Source organism: Danio rerio, chromosome 3, assembly GCF_049306965.1.
Source record: "Danio rerio strain Tuebingen ecotype United States chromosome 3, GRCz12tu, whole genome shotgun sequence".
In the NCBI taxonomy this organism is placed as follows: Eukaryota; Metazoa; Chordata; class Actinopteri; order Cypriniformes; family Danionidae; genus Danio; species Danio rerio.
Genome location: NC_133178.1, coordinates 10,404,150 through 10,424,246, shown reverse-complemented (window position 1 = coordinate 10,424,246; position 20,097 = coordinate 10,404,150). Strand labels below are relative to the sequence as shown.

Here is a 20,097-nt window from a genome sequence, read left to right as displayed (position 1 = left end):
CTCCACACTTCATTATAACAGCTAAATAAGTGCATCATCCGAGTATTTGAAGTGCACCTATACTTCTTATAGCTTCAGTGTGAATGGACTAGCTACACTTTTTATACTACAAAATGGCGTAGAATAGTGCATAAGTATGCGATTTGGGACACGCTTTACTTTTCTAGCATGAATCAGCATGTTAGCATGATTTTAGCATAAATTAGCATGTAGCTAGCATATTTGCTTCCTACAGGGCACAAAACGTTTTGCACTTATGCACTTACACATTCAACAGCAGAGTATATGAATGTAGTGTCGTCCCAAATGGAGCACTAACGACTTTTTACTAGGCAGAAATTCAAACCGCTTCCCAGATGACGGTAGCCAAATTAGCAAAATAAAGGACCAAACTACAAAATAATTCCTGCCATGAGTATAACCGCATTCACCATCAGGAGGCGCTATGATCACTCCCGTAAGAGAATTTTGCTTTTACAATCCAAAATAAAGTTATCCAACATCAGTGCCCGATAGCTCCGCCCCTTCTGCTATGTGCGAGCGCTGAGTGCGTGAAGTGTCCAACAGTCCACACTTCACTTTAAAGCAGGGGTCTCAAACTCGCGGCCCGCGGGCCATTTGCGGCCCTCAGTGCAATATTTTGTGGCCCGCGCCAACCGCTGTACTCTGACAGAATCAGCGGAGCGGGGAGAGAGAGTGCTCCCCGCTCTGCTGATTCTATCCGTACACAGCGCGCTTGTCACTCAATGCGCGTTGTCGCGCGCGTACTCAAGAGCGGTGTTATCGCGCGCCTACTGAAGGGCGGGACCGAGGGTGTGTCGCGTCGCGGGGGCACTTTCTATGCAAGACTAAAAAGGGCATGTGCTCTGCACAGGTTGAGCCCTATGTGTGCACGTGCCTGCCCTGCATCTTATATATATTGATATTATAGGTAGATACAGACTGGTACAGACTGATGTGACTGGAGTGGGGTGGGGGTGTTTTATTTATACATATATACGCCTTTTTTTTAGGTGAGGGAATGGAAGTTTTGAGTGAGTTCCCCCACTTGTTTCCCTAGGACTTCAATAAGTCAAAGTACAGGTCTAGACTTAATGATGATCATCTTCAAGCCATACTGAGGGTCTCAACTGCTTCCGCTCTAAAGCCAAATGTGGTTCAGATTTGTGAGAAGAAGCGCTGTCAAGTCTCTGGCAGCAAGAAGTAGGCAAAAGATGCCATGTTCAGAAGAACTGTTCATAATCTTCACTCAATGTTCTATTAATGTTCAGGACACTTCATGTTCAGAAGAAATAATTAAAACTGTTAATAATGACATTTGAGGACTTTTTTGTGAAATCCCTTATGCGGCCCAGTCTCACCCAGACTTTGCCTCCTGCGGCCCCCAGGTAAATTGAGTTTGAGACCCCTGCTTTAAAGGTTGAGGTTAAAGTTAAAGTGCACTTATTCTTCCTAGAATTTCAGTGTGAACACACTATTTACACTATTTATACTACAAAATGGCGTAGAATAGTGCATAAGTATGCGATTTAGGATGCAACTTGTGATTTTTTTTTTTTAAACAGTTGTGTCATTTGTATTAAAGGGGACTCTTTGGTAACACTAATGGTCTATTAGTTAAAGTCAGTACTAACATCAATAAACTGTTAATAATACATTTATTACAGTAATTACTCATCTTTGTTAACGTTAGTTAATGTTATTTAAGATAAAAAAGTTAGTTCATGTTAGTTTATATTAACTCAAGGTGCAACTTTGGATTTTAATAATGAATAAGTAAATGTTGAAATATGATTGATTAATAAATGCTTTACAAGATTATTCATACTTAGTTAATGTTAGTAAATAAATCAACTAACATTAACCCCTTCAGACCTGACTTTTGTTCCGAATTTCAGAAAAATGGGATGTCATGTGATGTCCATTGTAATGGACGCAGGGTCTTAAGGGGTTAACTAATGGATGCAAGTGTTATCCACAATTTTTACAAGATGTGAAATAAGTTTCTGATTTCTCTAGACTCAAGTGTATGTCAAGCTCAAAATACCACACAAATAAAGCTTTATAACTCAGATTTGGCGACTGTCCCTTTAAATTTAAATGAGATTGTGCTCTTTTCAAAAGAGGGCGGAGCTACAAATGCCTGTGTGTCAGCATAGTGGCAGATTCAAAAACTATACTAACGTTCTACACTAATGAGGGAGAGATTGTCACTAATGGGTGGGGCTTTCCGCCTTTGATGGCAAGTACAAAGAAAGAATGTCAATCAAAGTGTTTTTGCAGACTGTTTCTATCAAGTGTGATTTAAAAAAATACAACTAACATATTTTTACTATTAGAAGACGGTTATATTCACACGCGGTCACCACACAACTGTGTTTAAACCTCTTATAAACATGATTTTGGTGCCCTTTAAGTGTTATTATTGTCAAGAATATCATCTTTGGTGTATATACATATATATATATATATATATATATATATATATATATATATATATATATATATATATATATATATATATATATATGACCTACTTATATGTTTATATGTAAGACCCAAGGACTCATTTGGGGTTTTGGTTTCTTTTCCAGTTGTGTTATTAATGTTTCTGTCAACCTTCCTCTCATTTTGTTTCAGTGCACGCAAGGAGAAAGCAAGTGGCCGAAAGTCCTGAAAGAAAACAGCGAGTGGAAAGAAGTGTGCGGTGTTGGATGTGTTTGTTTTGGAGGGGTTTGCACTGGGACGGGGGGTTGGCGTGGACCATCCGCGGTGTTCTGTGATGGTGGGACAGAGCGAAAGATTGAGGGTCCTCAGGCCGGGCGGGACAGAGCTCTGCGCAGCAGGAGGACGTGAGCGAAACGTTCCAAGAGGAAACGGTGAGGCCACGCTGTGATTAGTGGTTGCAGTTTAACTGGAGAAAAATGCATGGTCCAGGCCCAGCGAGAGAGGGTGGTTTCACTGGTCTCTGTGAGCTTGTGTGACTCAGGGTCTCACTGCGCTCCTATCAGACATCTACACAGCTTGTTTGCGCAGCGAAAAGACCTTTGGTATGGCATTTTTAGCATTTTTAGATGTTAGTATAAGTATGCTGGTTTTAAAGGGGACCTATTATGCTCCTGTATACAAGATATCCCTAGAGTGTGTATGTGAAGTTTTAGATCAAAATACCACACGATTAATGTTTTATAAACTGCCCCCTTTTAGGTTTTGATCCTACTTGTGGCATTTTGGTGACTGTCGCTTTAAAATCAAATGAGATTGTCCTCTTTTCAAAAGAGGGCGGAGCTACAAATGCCAATAATAATGCTCAAAATACACCTATAACTCATTAGGAGAACTAGCACAACCCTGTTAGACTGTCGGGGCGCAAAGCATATTTTTTTCGACCTTAAAAATAGTAAAAGGGGATTCGGATATGCCCTTAATGCTTTTACACCAAGCGCTTTAGACTTTGCGCCTAGATCGTTAAAATAGAGCCCTCAAATACTTAAAAAGTATGAACACAACAACACAAGACAAACAACGCAAACCACATACTGCTACTAGCTAAACTGTAATGTTGGCCAAACAACTGCAGCTTCAGACATGATGATTAAAATGACCCAGTGTTGTACAGTGTCTAATATCTGAATTCCTATTAACATCATACATGTAGCACACAGGTGTCAGGTGTCAAACTGCACAGTTTAGTTCCAATCCTAATTAAACACACCTGATCAAACTAATTTAGTCCATCAGGCTTGCTTTAAACCTACAGATAAGTGAGTTGAAGCAGGGCCAGTACTAAACAGTGCAGAGCTGTGGCTCTCTAGGAACTGAGTTTGACACCTCTGAGCTAGCATACATGCCACATGAGTGACGGTTTCTATTACATGGTTTCTATAGGAGAGACCATCATCTTCTATATATATATATATATATATATATATATATATATATATATATATATATATTTGTAAATTTATTTTGTTAAACGATGGTTTGTTCGGTAGATAATTGAAAACAAATATTGCTTAAGAAGGCTAATAATAATAATTACCTTAAATAAAAAATTAATCTGCTTTAATTTTAGCCAAAATAAGACAAATATGACTTTATCGAGAAGAAAAAATATTATAGGAAATACTGTGAAATATTCCTTCCTCTGTTAAACATCATTTGGAAACATTTGAAAATTTCACAGGAGGGCAAATAATTCTAACTTTAACAATATTCGTTATCCTGGAACTCGGAATGTTTCCGGAATCCCTGTTCATTTTAGTGTGGAATTCCACGTTCCAGGACTCTTTGTTGAATTCCCAGCAGCACTGACCTCCCCAGACCTTCCTCCCACCTTTTAGCAAATGCTAAACATTTATTCCAAGTGGATGTCAGCTGTCTGTGTCCTGAAGTAATGCAGGAGACCATCTGAAATTCCCACCGTTCAGACCATCTCATGCTCTCAATTCCAGTGCAGAAGCTCTTGAGGTTGTAAATCGTGAGAATCCTGAGTGTCGTTTGTGAAGGCTGAATGCCCTGTATGGGGCTGCAGCCTCTAAATACCTTACGGGTTGTTTAATTATGGCTTCAAAAAAAACCATAAAGCAAATTACTTGTTGCTACTTGATATTTAACAACCAACAGAAACACCCAAGAATGCACTTTTGGTAGGATTAGAAAATGGCACATATAAAAAGAAACCGATCATCCCAGATTTAAATACTGTCATCGTTTTCCCATGTCTTTGTAATTTGATTTATTTGTTAGATTTGTTAGAATGTGCATATATTGTTAAATATTGTATAAAATTGTGTAATTAAAGGGCTAGTTCACCCAAAAATTTCTTTCTTCTGTTAAACACACTAAAAAATGTGGGGTTCCACACATTTCCTTCATGTTATCCCAAGTTAGCTTAGTTGTTTTTACAAATTTAAGTGGTTTGAACATAAAACAATTAAGCTTTCCCCTTAAAAACAAGAGTTGTTGTTGTTAGCATGTTTCTAGCATAAAGTAGCATGTTTTCTAACATGAATTAGCATGTTGTTATCATGACTCCAACATGAAATAGCATGTTGTTATCATGCTTCTAACATGAATTAGCTTGTTGTTAGCATGATTTTAGCATAAATTTGCATGTATCTAGTATTTTTCTAACATGAATTAGTATGTTGATAGCATTCGTCTAGCATAAATTAGCACGTATCTAGCATTTTTAACATAAATTAGCATGTTTTAACATGATTCCAACATGAATTAGCATGTTGTTAGCATGCTTCTAGCATGAATTAGCATGTTTTTAGCATGATTTTAACATGAATTAGCATGATTTTAGCATAAATAAGCATGTTTCTAGCATGAATTAGCATGTTGCTGTCATGTTTTTTAGCATGAATTAGCTTGTTTTTAACATGAATTATCATGTTAGCATGTTTTCTAGCATGAATTACTATGTTGATAACATGTTTCCAGCAGGTTAGAATGTTTCTAACATGAATTAGCATGTTGTTAGCAAGTTTTTAACATGAATTAGCATGTTGTTAGCATGTTTTCTAGCATGAATTAATATGTTGATATCATGTTTCTAACATGGTGTATGCATGTTTCTAACATGAATTGGCATGTTGTTAGCATGTTTTTTAACATAAATTAACATGTTGTTAGCATGGTTCTAGCATGAATTAACATGTTGTTAACATGAATTAGCATGTGCCAGCATGACTGTCATGTCACTAGCATGTTTCTAGCATATTTCTTGCAAGATTAGCATGTCAGTAGCATGTTAGAATTATTACCATGTTAAAACAGCTAGTCACCGTCTATAGGACAGTTGCTAGGGTGTTGTAAGTGGTTGTTAGGGCATGGCTAGTAAGATTAAAGGTCATAACTAATTGGCTACTAACTAGACTAATAGACTAAGTCAATTGGAAATTTCCGGGCCATCTTTTTGGAAAACCGTAAGTCCGGATCAGTTGGAAAAGATATAGCAACCCGAGTCAGAGCAGTTTAAAGGTTGGACGAAAGTTTGAAGGATGTAGCTTGAACATTTTAGGAAGAGATATACTTTACACTTTAAAAATAGTCGCAGAAGATTTTCTCAAGCCACCATAATTACCTTAACTCATTAGTTTTTAAAAATTTAAGTAGATTGAACATAAAACAATTAAGTTGTCCCCAAACAACTCAAGAATTGTGTTGTTTCCGCTCATTTTAGATAACTAGTTTGAAGCAAACAGCGTGTAACATAAAGCACAAATTCATTTCTAGAGGAACTACTTCTTTTAAATATGGTTCTGTTTCTCACAGATGAATATAGTGCACTTTTATGGCGCTTTCTTTGCTCTTTTTGATGCTTCTTAGCCCTGGTGTTTGATCGTGAAGCTGGCATTCCACTGATTCATGGGTAAACCTCCGCCAAACATCTTCAAACGCTGGCCAAACCAAGCACTTCATTTGGTCTTTTGTCAAATGTTGTGTTTAGGCCTTGCAGCGTGCACACACAAGAACGTGTCCCAAGCCTCAACGTATTCTCTCCGTTTGGCCCCACGTTTGAGTAAAGACCGGAGCCGGGGGCCTCTCTTTAGTCACTGCGCATTAGAGAACGTTATGGGCATGAATTCACACGAGCGCTTCAGGGTGGGTCATATTTGGCAAACCATTCTGAGCACAGAGAGGAACAAGCGCTATATTCACCGGCCAGACCCCTAACAAAAAGTATACGCCAAAGACTCAGGGTGCCAAAGATCTCAGATTTCTGCTTTAGTGTACAGATCCTCAGTTTAATAGTAGAACAGAAGTCGGGCTACTCTGGGGTGTGTTCCCAAAAAACATCAGTAGCCAACTTAAGGTAGCTGTAGAACCAGTACATTGATTTGGTGTTTCCCGAATTTGTCATTCCAACGAACATTCACAAACTGTGTCGCAAGCTTGTGTGTTTGCAACTACACCTCGAGAGCTGTAGTTAGAAGCATAGTTGCTGGCTGTGTTCTATTCCCAGTTATCCCCCCTAAGCCCTATTCCTTTGGAACGTTCCAACATTTAAACTTGGAATGGAAGTCATCTCTCTAGGTGTAATTTGCTTTCAGTATTTTTACAGTTCAGTTTGAGCGATCTTCATAATGACAGTTGCTCTCCCTTCGTAGTGCATTTTGAAAACATTTATGCCATTTAGAATGTACATCAAGACAAAACCTATTGGTGTCCTATTATTTAAAAATCTTGATGGTTCTATGGTTCACGTCTTTCAAATCTGATCTTTATTTTGTATTCTCTATTGGATTCAGGTCAGGTTTTGGCTGGGCCATTCTACAGTCTGATTTTCTTTCTCTGAAAGCATTTGAGAGTTTCCTTGGCTGTTTTGGATCGTTGTCTTGCTGAAATGTCCACCCTGGTTTCATCTTCATCCTCCTGCTAATGTAGCTGTCGGACTAAAGCAGGTAATATTCATTTACACCGAGGAAGGGCAGAGGGATGCTGAAGGACTACTGTCTTGGCTTTCCATGTCTTTCCACACCTTTCTTTCTTCATGTGTTCAATACTTTCTTTCCCTGCATCATTTTATTTTATTTTTATTTATTTTATATTTATTTTATTTTATTTTCATTTTTTATTCTTACTTTGTATTATTTACAGCACATATATAATACAACCCAAGCTCATTCTGAAAACGTAGTCCTGCGGACGTTTCTGGAGATTAACGTAGCCGGAGGTATGCTACGGGGCGGTGTGACGCCGCTCACCGGCTGACAGCACACCTTTGTGTGGGGGACTTTCTCGCCGCAACCTGTTTGTCCGGTTAGCTCGTCGTGTATGTCGGCGGAGTGAAGACCCGGAGGGGAGCTGACCATGACGACGGTGACAACCGGGTTTGAGTGCGGGGAAGAGCCATTCCAGAAATCAAGTAAGACAAAAACAGAATCCAAAAAATAAAGTGAATGAGTTAATAACAGGGTGAGAATGTGGTGAAATCCGAAAACGGGGTCAAAATGAGACGAGGGCTTATCTTTTTTTTTGGATGGCTTTTGTAAATCGTTGCTTGGGTTTAGAAAAGCAAGCGGGCGGGTGGGTCAATCAGTAAAACCGGTTGGGTTTAGGGAAGGAGGAGGGTGGGTCGGCCGATTGGCCGATCGCCCAGTCAATCATTCAGTCATTTGCAGTCAGATAGACGATCACTCGACAATGGCCTCCGGCAGCTTTAGACGTCCACGCTCGCGAGAGGCGTTCGAGATGCGAAAACCAAAATTAATGAGCTATTGAGCTTATACCGACATACATGTTAAGCGGTCGGCTGGTAAGCACGAAAAGGAACGGCTTCATCCTGCCCGTAGCGTTCGTTTTAAAGACGAAATGCAGCCATAAGTTCTTTTGGATACATATTTTGGGATCTCCAGAAATGTACATAGGGCTACATTTTTAGAATGAGCCTGTGTTGGTTTTAAAGTGCTTGCAGCGATGCCGTGAGTAGCTTTTTGGTTTCACAAAGAACCTTTCAGTTCTAAAAAAAGAATCATTTCTGTGTGCAGAACATTCTAAAAGCTTCTTCAGATCCTCCATTAACGATCAAATCCAACAAAGCTGTTTAATCTTTTAGTAAAGCACTACATATACAACAAACTCGTCACTTGATACTAGGTAAAGTGTTCAATTAATTGAGGTTTTAGGTCATATCGTCCACCCCTAGCCAAAAGCGTTCGCAATAGTTTCTTTTTTCCAGGATGTCAGTTTGAGCACATCATACTATGGCAGAGCCTGTCATATCACACAGCAAAAACACAAGTCAACGCCAGCACGCACAGCTGGAGGAGAGCATACGGCGAACTGAGGACTCCACGGCAATAATATGAGATGTTTGCACAGCAGCATAAGGCAGAAAGCTGTGCACATACACACACACACACACACACACAAGAGTATGAGATTGCGTGGATTTCCCCAGGAAATGACATCTGGCAAGTCTGAGTTTCTTTAGGGGCATTCAACAGACATACAAATTATTTTAAACAATTAAACGGGTAGGGCTGTTTAATATGAGAATATCATATGGGTAAAATAAAAAGTCATTTCATCTTATGCTTTATCCTTTACTTCGTGGTGTGGCAAATTCTGTTGTTTACGGTAATATTTAATCATAATTATAATGAGCGCATTATAGCCTGTATTACAATGATGCAGACAGAAACATGAATAACAGCATCGTGAGAAAGTTGGCATCTTGAAAGAACAATGTTTATATTTGCATTTTATTTAGCAATATTTAGTTTTTTTTACATTGGACTTGCTATTACTAGTTTCTGAAAAGTGTTTTGAATTTGTATTTTTACGTTTTTAATCAAACATTTGCTCAAATGACAAATGTGATCACATTTCTGACTACATACATTAAAATGTAGAAAAAAAGTCACTCACACATGGTCAGTATATAAACTATTAATAGATTGAATTTAGAGAAACAATACTTTACCGCGATATATCTCGTTATTAGAGCTGCACGATTCTGGCTAAAATGTGAATCACGATTTTTTATTTTTTTTTGCTTAAAATCAAGATCACAATTTTCTGACGATTGTGTAAATGCAAAATAAAGGTTAATATGATTAACCTATTATTACAACCCAAGCTCATTCTGGAAACGGGACGTTTCTGGAGACCGCGATTTACGTGGCCGGGGGTACGTAATGCCTCGTTTAGTTCTTTTTAAAGAGAACGCTGCGGGGCAGTGTGGCGCCGCTCCGCCCCTCCTCTTCGCGCTCGCCGGCCAACGGCTCGCCTCCGAGTGGAGGGCTTTCCCGATGCAACCAGTTTGTCCGCTTAGCTCACAGCGTTACGTCGGCGGAGCGGAGGCCCCGGAGGAGGAGGAGGAGCCGGCCGCGGAGTCGACGACCAGGATCGAGTCCGGGGAACAGCGATTCCGGAAATCAGGTAAGAGGAAAAACGGAATCCGAAAAATAAGGGCGAGAACGCGGCGGGATCCGAAAACGCGGTCGAAATCGAAGACGAGGGCTTTTGCTTTTTTTTTTTTCTGGACGGCTTTTGCGAACCGTTGCTCGGGTTTAGGGAAGGAGGAGGAGGAGGAAGAGGAAGAGGAGGGCGACCGAGTCGGCCGATCCAGTGGCTTTACGCGCGAGAACGGCGCAGGCGCGAATGGCGCGTGCTCCCGAGAGGCGCCCGAGACGCGAAAAAGCGCGCACAGCGGCCTCTTGCGAATCCGCGAAAACAAAAAACGCTCGAATACGTACCTCCCGGGACGTAAATCGCGGTCCGCAGAAACGTCCGAGGGGCTACGTTTCCACAATGAGCCCGGGTTGCATTATTATTATTAATTCTCACACATATGGTAAAACAATATTATTAGGCCTGTGTGTAGCTCTACTGTTGCTTAAAATGCTACATTTTGTACAGTCATTAGGGTTGACTTGAACAGACTTTCAATATGTACTGTATGTTAATTCACAGTAAAATGATGACAGCAGAATACAACTATTCGTAATTTTAAAGTTGAATTATTATGCTTGAGAAATGTGCTTGTCATTTGTTATTGACAGCATTATCAGACCATTTGTTTTCACTGGTAAAATCAGACATTTGTCATTATCAGATTTCTTCTTGCATTACATTCAACATAATATAAGCCAGAGTAGTTATACTGACACGGTAGGCATTTATTTTTAAGCACAACACTTTGTGTTCGCTATGAAAGAAAAAACATATCAAATGCTTGACGTAAACATAACTGTAAAATGCGTTATGATCATATGATGTGCGTGCCCGCCTCACTTCCACTTCTGAGTGCGGCTCATGGTTGCCGTCACTCTAAGAAAAAAAACACACACATGCAAATCATTCTTTCAGGTCGGCTCTGTGCAACAAACTGAACGTTATTTACATCTTTATTACCTGTTATTCACAGCCTATGCAAGTTCTGTTCACTAAAGAAGACATCATTGGCGTGCACGCGCATGTTCTTGGAAGTGATTTTGCGGACGCAAATACATCATTACATTTAGACAGAAATTACATTCCTGGGTGAATTATACTATATAAATACAGTATGTGACACTTTTAACGGCATTTGAAGGTGTCAATGTTGCTGTGAAGACTTGTACGACCACCTTTAAGCTTCTCTCCTGACTGGCTGAATCGTAGAAAAGCTGAATTAAGATCGTGTGTAGGGTCGAATCGAGATCATGATCTTTTTTCGATTAATCGTGCAGCCCTACTCGTTATAATGATATATCTCATATTATGATAACGGTATATAACATGTTATAATACCATTTATGTCAGTTGAATTGACCACATGCATGTATATATAAACTATTGATAGATTGAATTTACAAAAATGGTAATATATCGTGATATGTATCGTTATCATAATACAAGTCATCTCAAATCATGATAACAATATATATCACAATATTGTACCATTTCTGTAAATTCAATCAAATAAAAGTTTATATATATATATATATATATATATATATATATATATATATATATATATATATATATATATATATATATATAGACCACTAAAACAATTAATTGAATGGACAGAAATGTTAAATTATCATGATATATATCGTCATCATGATATAAGTAACCTCATACAATGATAACGATATGTATCACGATAAAGTACCATTTCTTTAAATTGAATCAGTTATTGGTTTATATATATTGACCACATTATATATATAATATTATTATATTTTATATATATAAACTATTAATTGATTGAATGTACAGACATTATACGATATTGTGATATATATCGTTACCATGTCATCTCATATACTAATAGATATATATCATGTGTGTGTGTCTGTCTGTATACATTAGTGGTTGAACAACTTTAGATTTTTGGAAGTCGACTTCTGTTATCAAAGTCGAGTCGGCATCGACTAGTCGCTGATGACGTCATCAATAAAACACAAAATGCAAATGTTTTGCAACATGCCACAATTTGTGATTCATTTGTAGGAATTATAAACACACATGCTGTTTGACAGCTCAAAACACGATGCAAAAACAATGCAACATTACAAGTGAGAAATTTTAGTGCAAAACAAATGTATCGTCAACACTTTCATTTCGTTAATAATGCAACATTAGCACCCGGGCTAACTTTACTGCTAAATAAATTTAGTCAACACATTTATCACTGCACGCTCTGTTACAATGTAACAATAACAGATATTTTAGTGCATATTTTACCGCTATGATGGTGCGCATTAAAAAGCTGCTCAAAATCCTGCTCAAGTCGAGCGTTTTTTCACGGTTACTGGCTCATTTTGGTTATCAGATGTCTCCTCACTGCACATCTCCACTGCGTTTAACAGGGGTAATGTTTCACACGCTTTGAAGTTTGTCACACCTACGTGGCTGCACACTTCACAGTTTCTGCGCGCTTCATAGTTCATTCACAAAATTTGTCCACATATACACTTCACAAAGGGCAACAGCCAATCACATAACTTTTCCAGGGTTGCATGGAGTGACCTAACTAGCATCTGATTTACGAATTAAAGTTCACTCGAAGGGACTCCGTAGTGACTCGCTTCAAATTCAACACGCATGATTGCTCTGGAGAGGCTGGTGATGCGACATTAATTGTTTTATACTGAAACTTGCCTTCAAAAAGTGCTTCCTTGGTCTTATCCTTATTTCTTTGCATGTTGAACGCACGTCGACCACAACAGAAAGTAAAAAAAAACCTGATTGCATTTATTATTATTTTTTATTAATTTGGACAGCACTAATATATATATATATATATATATATATATATATATATATATATATATATATATATATATATATATATATATATATATATATATATATATATATATATATACATATAGTGTGTCAGGGGTCACCAATCTCATCCCTGGAGGTCCGGTGCCCTGCAGTGTTTAGCTCCAACTTGCCTCAACACACCTGCCTGGGTGTTTCAAGTATACCTAGTAAGACCTTGATTAGCTTGTTCAGGTGTGTTTGATTAGCATTGGAGCTAAAATCTGCAGGACACCGGACCTCCAGGAACAAGTTTGCTGATCCCTGATATCACCACCCTGCTGAAAAATCCAGCTTAAACCAGCCTAGGCTGGTTGGCTGGTTTTAACTGGTCTACCAGCCTGGTTTTAGAGGGGTTTTGGCCACTTCCAGGCTGGTTTTCAGCCATTTCCAGCCTGGTCTTAGCTGGTCAGGCTGGAAAATGACCAGCAAAATCCAGCTAAAACCAGCTTGACCAGCCTGGTTTAAGCTGGATATAGCTGGTTTTGGCTGGACTCCCAGCTTGGCTAGGCTGGTCAAGCTGGTTTTAGCTGGTCATTTCCCAGCCTGACCAGCTAAGACCAGGCTGGAAATGGCTGGGAACCAGCATGGAAGTGGCCAAAACCCCTCTAAAACCAGCCTGGTCGACCAGCTAAAACCAGCCAACCAGCCTAGGCTGGTTCAAGCTGGATTTTTCAGCGGGGCATGTATATATATACAACAGTTCTGTCTGGTTCTCGAATCTGATTGGCTGATAGCCGTGATATATTTAAGTAATATCAGCACCCGTACAGCCTCTTTACCCTTTGTGTATTACTCCGCCCACATACAGCCAGCAAAAAGCAGACACTACAAATCTAGTTTAAAAGATGCACGCTCAACTGTTTAACTGTCAGCTTATGATTTGAATTCAACGCTGAAGAAAGTAGTTCCTCATACAAAAGGGTTTTTGAGACTCTCCATGTTTGATTTTGTTTTTATATACACAATTATGCCGTAAACATGTTGTATAAACGCAATATCACACTCGAAGCAGTGCAATATGGCTGTATATCGTCACTGGTGGGGGCACTAAAGCACTTGGCCTGCGGCCTCCCACCAGTGCCGATATACAGCCATATCGCACTGCTACTCGTGTCACACATATATATATATATATATATATATATATATATATATATATATATATATATATATATATATATATATATATATATATATATATAGCTTTTATATTATATACTTATATATTATATATACTTATAGATTACTTGTATATTGCGATATGACATTTTTGTCATATCGCTCAGCCCTATTATAAAACAACACACAAAGAGGTCAGATGTCATGCAAATCATTGCGCAAACTTGCCCAGGCTTAAAAAAACAATCAGCAATCTCAAAGGCATCCAATCGGCCCCATGCACAAGCCTCATTCTAGAGCGTTTTTGTCCCCCCTGGAGCGAGATGCCCCTCTCGCAGTTGGTTAACTACGTCCTGGCAAGCATCTTCTTTATCAATGGCCCCATGTGTAGCAGCCAATGAGGACGGGCTCCTTTCCAAACCACATCTCAATGTGCTCACAATTAAGCGCAGGGACACTGGAATTGCCTAATTGGATGATGGCCGCTTTATGTCCAGGCCTAGACCGCTATAGACAATAAGAGTAACTTTGCCAGAATGCATCATATTTGGATGCAAAATTGCAGCTTTTTTTCCTCCACACACATTTCAGTATGTAGTTTGCTCTTATAAGTACAACCTCACAGCAATGCTCTAGAACAACCTGTTTGAGTTTCACAAAGAAAACTTTCAGTGAAGACTGAAGAGAAAGAAGCGTTTTAATAATATAGAGGAAAGAAAAACGTGAAATGAAAAGTTTCCAAAATAGACCCAGCAGGCACACAACGTCATAAGATGTTCTTGTTAGGTTAGATTTAGGTCGTGATGTCAGATGACCAAAATTCAATGTCTAGTCAGCATCTAAGGACGACGTTATTTTGAAGTCCAATAATGACAGCAAATGACGTTGATATTTGGTTAATTTAAGGTTGTTTTGAAAAGTGACCAAAATCCAGCGTCAAGCCAACATCTTAAACCAACATAATATTGACATCAAATACTGACATTTATTCGTCAGGTATGGCAACTAGAACCCAACGTCTGATAGACGTCATGGGTTAGGGTTGAGATTTATGTCCTAACCCTAAGTGGTAATGTCCACACAATGTCAAATGTACAGCCATTAGACGTTAATATTTGGTTGATTTTAGGTTGGGCTTTGGACATTGATGTTGGCCTGACTTTGGGTACTGATGTCAACCCAGTTTTCATTTCCAAACAAAATGCTACATTCCCACAACGTTGGGGTACAACGTCAATGTGACGTCGTGTTGACGTCCTGTGCCTAGAGGGGAGTTTCATAGTGATTCTGTAAGATGCTACTGATGAAAGTTATTCCTCAAAAAAACATTTGTCTTGGAATGAAGAGCATTGTAATAATCTAAAAAAAAGCTTCTTATGATGGAGGTTCTTAAGAAACCATAAATAAAAATAAAGAAACATTGAAAGTTTCCAAAAGATTCCAAAAATGAGTTTTCGTAGTGCTTCTGTAAGATGCTACAAATGAAAGTTTTTCTTAAAAGAACCGTTTTGTTGTTGGTGTGACTAAAACTTTTCCACTATAAAGGACATTTTGTGCAATCAAAAAAAATCTGAATGTTCTTAAATCAATGAAAATAAAGAACCATTTTTATTAAAAGGTTCCAAAATAGAGTTTTCATAGTGATTCTATAAAATGAAATTATTGAAAGTTATTGCTAAATGAACCATTATTACTGATACGAAGAGCTTAATAATAATAATAATTTTAAAAAGGTTCATAAGGAACTATCAATGAAAAAAAGAAACATTATTATTCAAATTTCCACTATGCTATTAATGAAGGTTATTCCTAAAAGAACCATTTTCTTGGTACGAAGAGCTTAATAATAATGTAAAAAGGTTCTTATGGTAAAGGTTCTTGTTGGAACCATCAATTAAAATAAATAAACATTAACAGTTTCCAAAATAGAGTTTTCGCAGTACTTCTGCAAGATGCTACTGATGAAGTTTTTCTTAAAAGAACCATTTTTTTTCTTGGTGTGAATAAAAATAAATTTCACTATAAAGGACATTTTGTGCAGTCAAAAAAATCTGTGTATGTTCACCATCAACGAAAAAAAACAACAATTTTTAAACAACCATTGTTAAAAGGTTCAAAAATAGAGTTTTAATATAGTGATTCTGTAAGATGCTATTAATGAAAGTTAGTCCTGAAAGAACCATTTTTACTTAAATGAAGATCTTAAAAATAATAATCTAAAAAGAGGTTATTATGGTAAGGGTTTTTATGGAACTATCCATGAAAATTATCTATAAAATTTCCAAGTGTTTCCAAACTTGAGTTTTCATGGTGCTTCAAAAAAAATTAAAAAAAACTTTTTTTCTTGGTGTGAAGAACTTTTCCACTATGAGAGACATTTTGTGTTCTTGTAACCATTAATGCCAGTGAGGAACTTTTATTTTTGACCAAACGTGTCTGAAATGATGTCACAAGTTCCTTTCTGGTTCCCCAAAGAACCAGTCCAGTTCTAAAAAAAAAAAAAAAAAAAAAGTACCATTTTCCTGAAGAAACATTCTGAAAGGTTCCTCAATGAACAATCAATTCCAGTAAAGCAGTTACATTTCTAAAAAGGCGAAGCACTCCAAATGACAACAAACTCGTCACATGATACTAGATTTACAACGTGCTCTCCGACAGGCTGTCTGCTATTGAAGTGCATTAGTGAAAGCACGTTTCTCATTCTTTGAAGGCACCACAGGCGTCAGCTCCGGCAGAAAAACACACATACACTCTCCGGGAAAATAGGTCAGGGTCTTTACGTTACCCTGACTAACCGTAGTGGATGGACAAAGCTAAACAGACATGCTTATATTGGCATGGTTAATGCACTGGAGATCAATGATGCAAGGTTGCCCTGCCATCTGAGTTCATTAGACTGACTTACCTTCAGTGGAACCTCCTGGATATATCTAATAGCCGAACGCTGGTCTCCACCTTAAACTTTCCAGGGGGACTGTTTGCTCCAATTCCTTGGGATTGCAAAATAACGACTCAGTTTTTTCTTGTTTAAGGAAGGGCCCAGCAGATTATGCAGAAGGACCTGTAGGGCACTGTCACCAGTGGCTGAATAATAATCTAGCGCCGTCTGAAAGCATCAGACTGTTGTCTGGACACGCATGACAGTGTTGCAAAAAAGCACAAAACTACCCAAAGAAAAGCCCAGTAAATGCGGTTGATCAGTTTCTGTCAGTTTCAGGCCATGAAGGTCTCCTCTTGAACCAGTGAAACCCGTTTAATGCATGTGTCAACACCGAGAACAGTGTCCGTTGTGTCCCTCTCGATTAACAATTAAGCACTAAAACAAAACAAAACAAAAACCACACACATTGATCGCAGTGATCGTCGTCTTGGCATCAAGGTGCATCGCTTGCCGGTCCAGAGGGGGTTTTAATGGGTGGTCGTGCGCAAATAAAAAATAAAAAGGCGATGGAGAGGAGACGTCCCCTTTTCAGCTTCGTGTCCGGATGGTGTCTCCGTGTCGTGTTTGCGGTCGTGTCCAGTCTTAGGGCTTCAATAATGTCCGTGGAGACAGTGTTGGGTGAGGTGGGTCTCCAGCACCCCGGACGCGAGCCTGTCCGAGTCTCCTCTCCTCTCCTCGGGCGCAGCGGGCGGAGGATCAGCGCGGACTGACGGCGGCTCTGCCAGCTCAGCGCATGTGTGCTGCTCCGCCCCGCCAGAGGAGCAAGAGGAGGGGGGGTTGTGGAGAGGCCGTCCTGGGCGCACATCCAAACAAACTCCCCTCCAGCTCCCGCTCTCTCCCTCCAGCGCCCTCAGTATTTTTATTGGCATGGTAATAAAGCTTTTTATCGCCGAAGCTTTAATAAACATTACCTCCTTAGACCCTTTCTTTAGATCTATTCTTCTGGGTCGAGCAGTAGTGGACGCGTTTGATGAAGATTTGAGATTATTATTCATAACAAGAAATTACAGGATAATTAATTTCTTTTGTAATACAATATAGCTACCGTTGAAGGATACATGTGAGTCCTCCTGTGAAAAGATTTTATCATTATTTTTCACATATTTCCCAAGTGATGTTTAAAAGAGCAGTTATGGATTATTAATGTTCACATTATTACCTATTATATGTATATTTGGGGGCCCTAAGCAATTCCAGCCATGGGGCCTAACAGTTTGTACTTTAATTTATTCTTAATTGGTTTATTTTGCTGTATTTTTTGTTCTTATAATATCACTCAATCTCCTTTTCTATGTTTTGTCTTAATGCAAAATAATAACAACATGTAAAGCACAGGTCTCAAACTCGATTCCTGGAGGGCCGCAGCTTTGCAACCCCAATCTAACACATCTAATCCAACTAGAGACTATTACCAGGTGTGAGTTGGAGCTAAACTGTGCAGAGCTGTGGCTCTTCAGGAATTGAGTTTGAGATGATTGATGTAAAGCATTTTGTAAAACGTTTTAAATGATTTGTTTTCTTAAAATGAATTCACAACTAAAATAATATATGAACTATTTCATTTTACAGCTAAATCTTCACCTAATTTGACTGCTGGACTGCTCCATGATTGAGGATGGGGGACACATTTGCGAGGAAGAAGTATTTATTGAACTTTTGTTTCTTTAGACCCTCATCATGCAAAATATGCTAGAAAATGATGTTCTATATATATATTTATAGGTTTAATATATATTTCTGGGTATTTATTTGAGGGTCCTCAAATTTCCTGGGGCCCTAAGTGGCCGCTTACCTTGCTTATTGGTTAAGTCCGCTCCTGATTCGAAGTCAAAATTATTAGTCTTCCTGTAAAGTTGTTTAATTTTTAAAAATATATACATTTCCTAAATGATGTTTAACAGAACAAGATTTTTTTTCACAGTATCTCCTATGTTTATTTCTTTTGGAGAAAGTCCTATTTGTTTTATTTGGGCTAGTATAAAAGCAGTTTTTGTTTTGTTTCTTTTTTTAACCATTTTAGGGTCAATATTATTAGCCCCCTAAAGCAATATTTGTTTTCCATTGTCTACAGTACAAACCATTGCAATACAATTACTCTGTCTTGCCAAGTTAAACTAGTTAAGCTTTTAAATGTCACGTTAAGCTGAATTCTAGTATCTTTAAAAAATGTCTAGTGAAATATTATGTACTGAGAAACGAAATCAGTTTTAGAAATTCGTTATTAAAACTGTTACAAAAAAAAGTAAAAAAAAAATGTTTGCCTTGACTTTTTAGCTGAGTCCATTGAACTTATATTATGTTAAACTGACTTATAACCGCTGGTGGAACTTAGAAAATTAAGTTAGAACTTAAATGTAACTTGGTTTTATGTTACAATGATCTAAAAACATATGTTGTCATGTCATAATTGATCATATAATATTTTACAGTGTATTTTAAACAGCACCTATATGTTTTAATGTATTTAATTTATTTTATAATTTTGCCTACAATTGTATGTAATTATATATAATATTACTTTTTTGCTTAAATGGGTGGTATTTTGTTATGGACATGTAAAAAAAAATTAATAAATATAATTAATTAAATATTATAAAAAATTGTAAGCTAAGATTAACTCAGGCTACACTCTTAATGCAAATACTTGGTTGTATTCAAGAAACGCTGGGTCAAACATGGACAAACTCAACCACCGAGTTAAAATTGTGATTCAATGATTTACTCAACATTGGGTTATTACCACTGAGCATATTTTTGTGTAACATTTTAACACTACAACACATAGTTTAACATTTTATATATTAAATTATGTGTGATTCCTGTGAGACTCCAGGGACCGCTGAGTCTTCGCTGACGTCCTGTGTTCTCCAGTCTTCGGCGCCTAGTTTGCAGCTCTGCACAAGACATCTTGCCATATGAGAAATGATCCTGCCCAAATGAGCCAGGTTTCTCCCAAGATTTTTTTTCCTTCACTTTCGCCCATTGGTGAAGTTTTTTTTTCCTTTCCACTGGCTTGCATAGTTCGGGACTTGTAGAGCTGCGCATCGATAGATTACTCTTCAGTGTTTGGACTCTCAGCAGTGAATATTAAAACACATTGAACTGAACTGAAATAATCTAAACTGAACTAAACTTAAACTCTGAAAACTGAACTACACTGTTTCAATTCACTGTAATCTTCTATGTGAAGCTGCTTTGACACGATCTACATTGTATAAGCGCTATACAAAAAAAGATTAATTGAATTAAATACAACGCAA

General features: G+C 38.1%; 1 protein-coding gene across 1 annotated transcript in view; it reads right to left on the bottom strand.

The window, feature by feature from the left end:
- Positions 1 to 17,545, bottom strand: part of glis2b (GLIS family zinc finger 2b) — an 89,818-nt gene extending 72,273 nt beyond the window's left edge. Inside the window, exon 1 of the mRNA XM_021469271.3 lies at positions 16,802 to 17,545. The gene's annotated coding sequence lies outside the window, so the exon portion shown is untranslated. The remainder of the gene's footprint in view (positions 1 to 16,801) is intronic.
- Between the last annotated feature and the right edge of the window lie 2,552 nt (positions 17,546 to 20,097).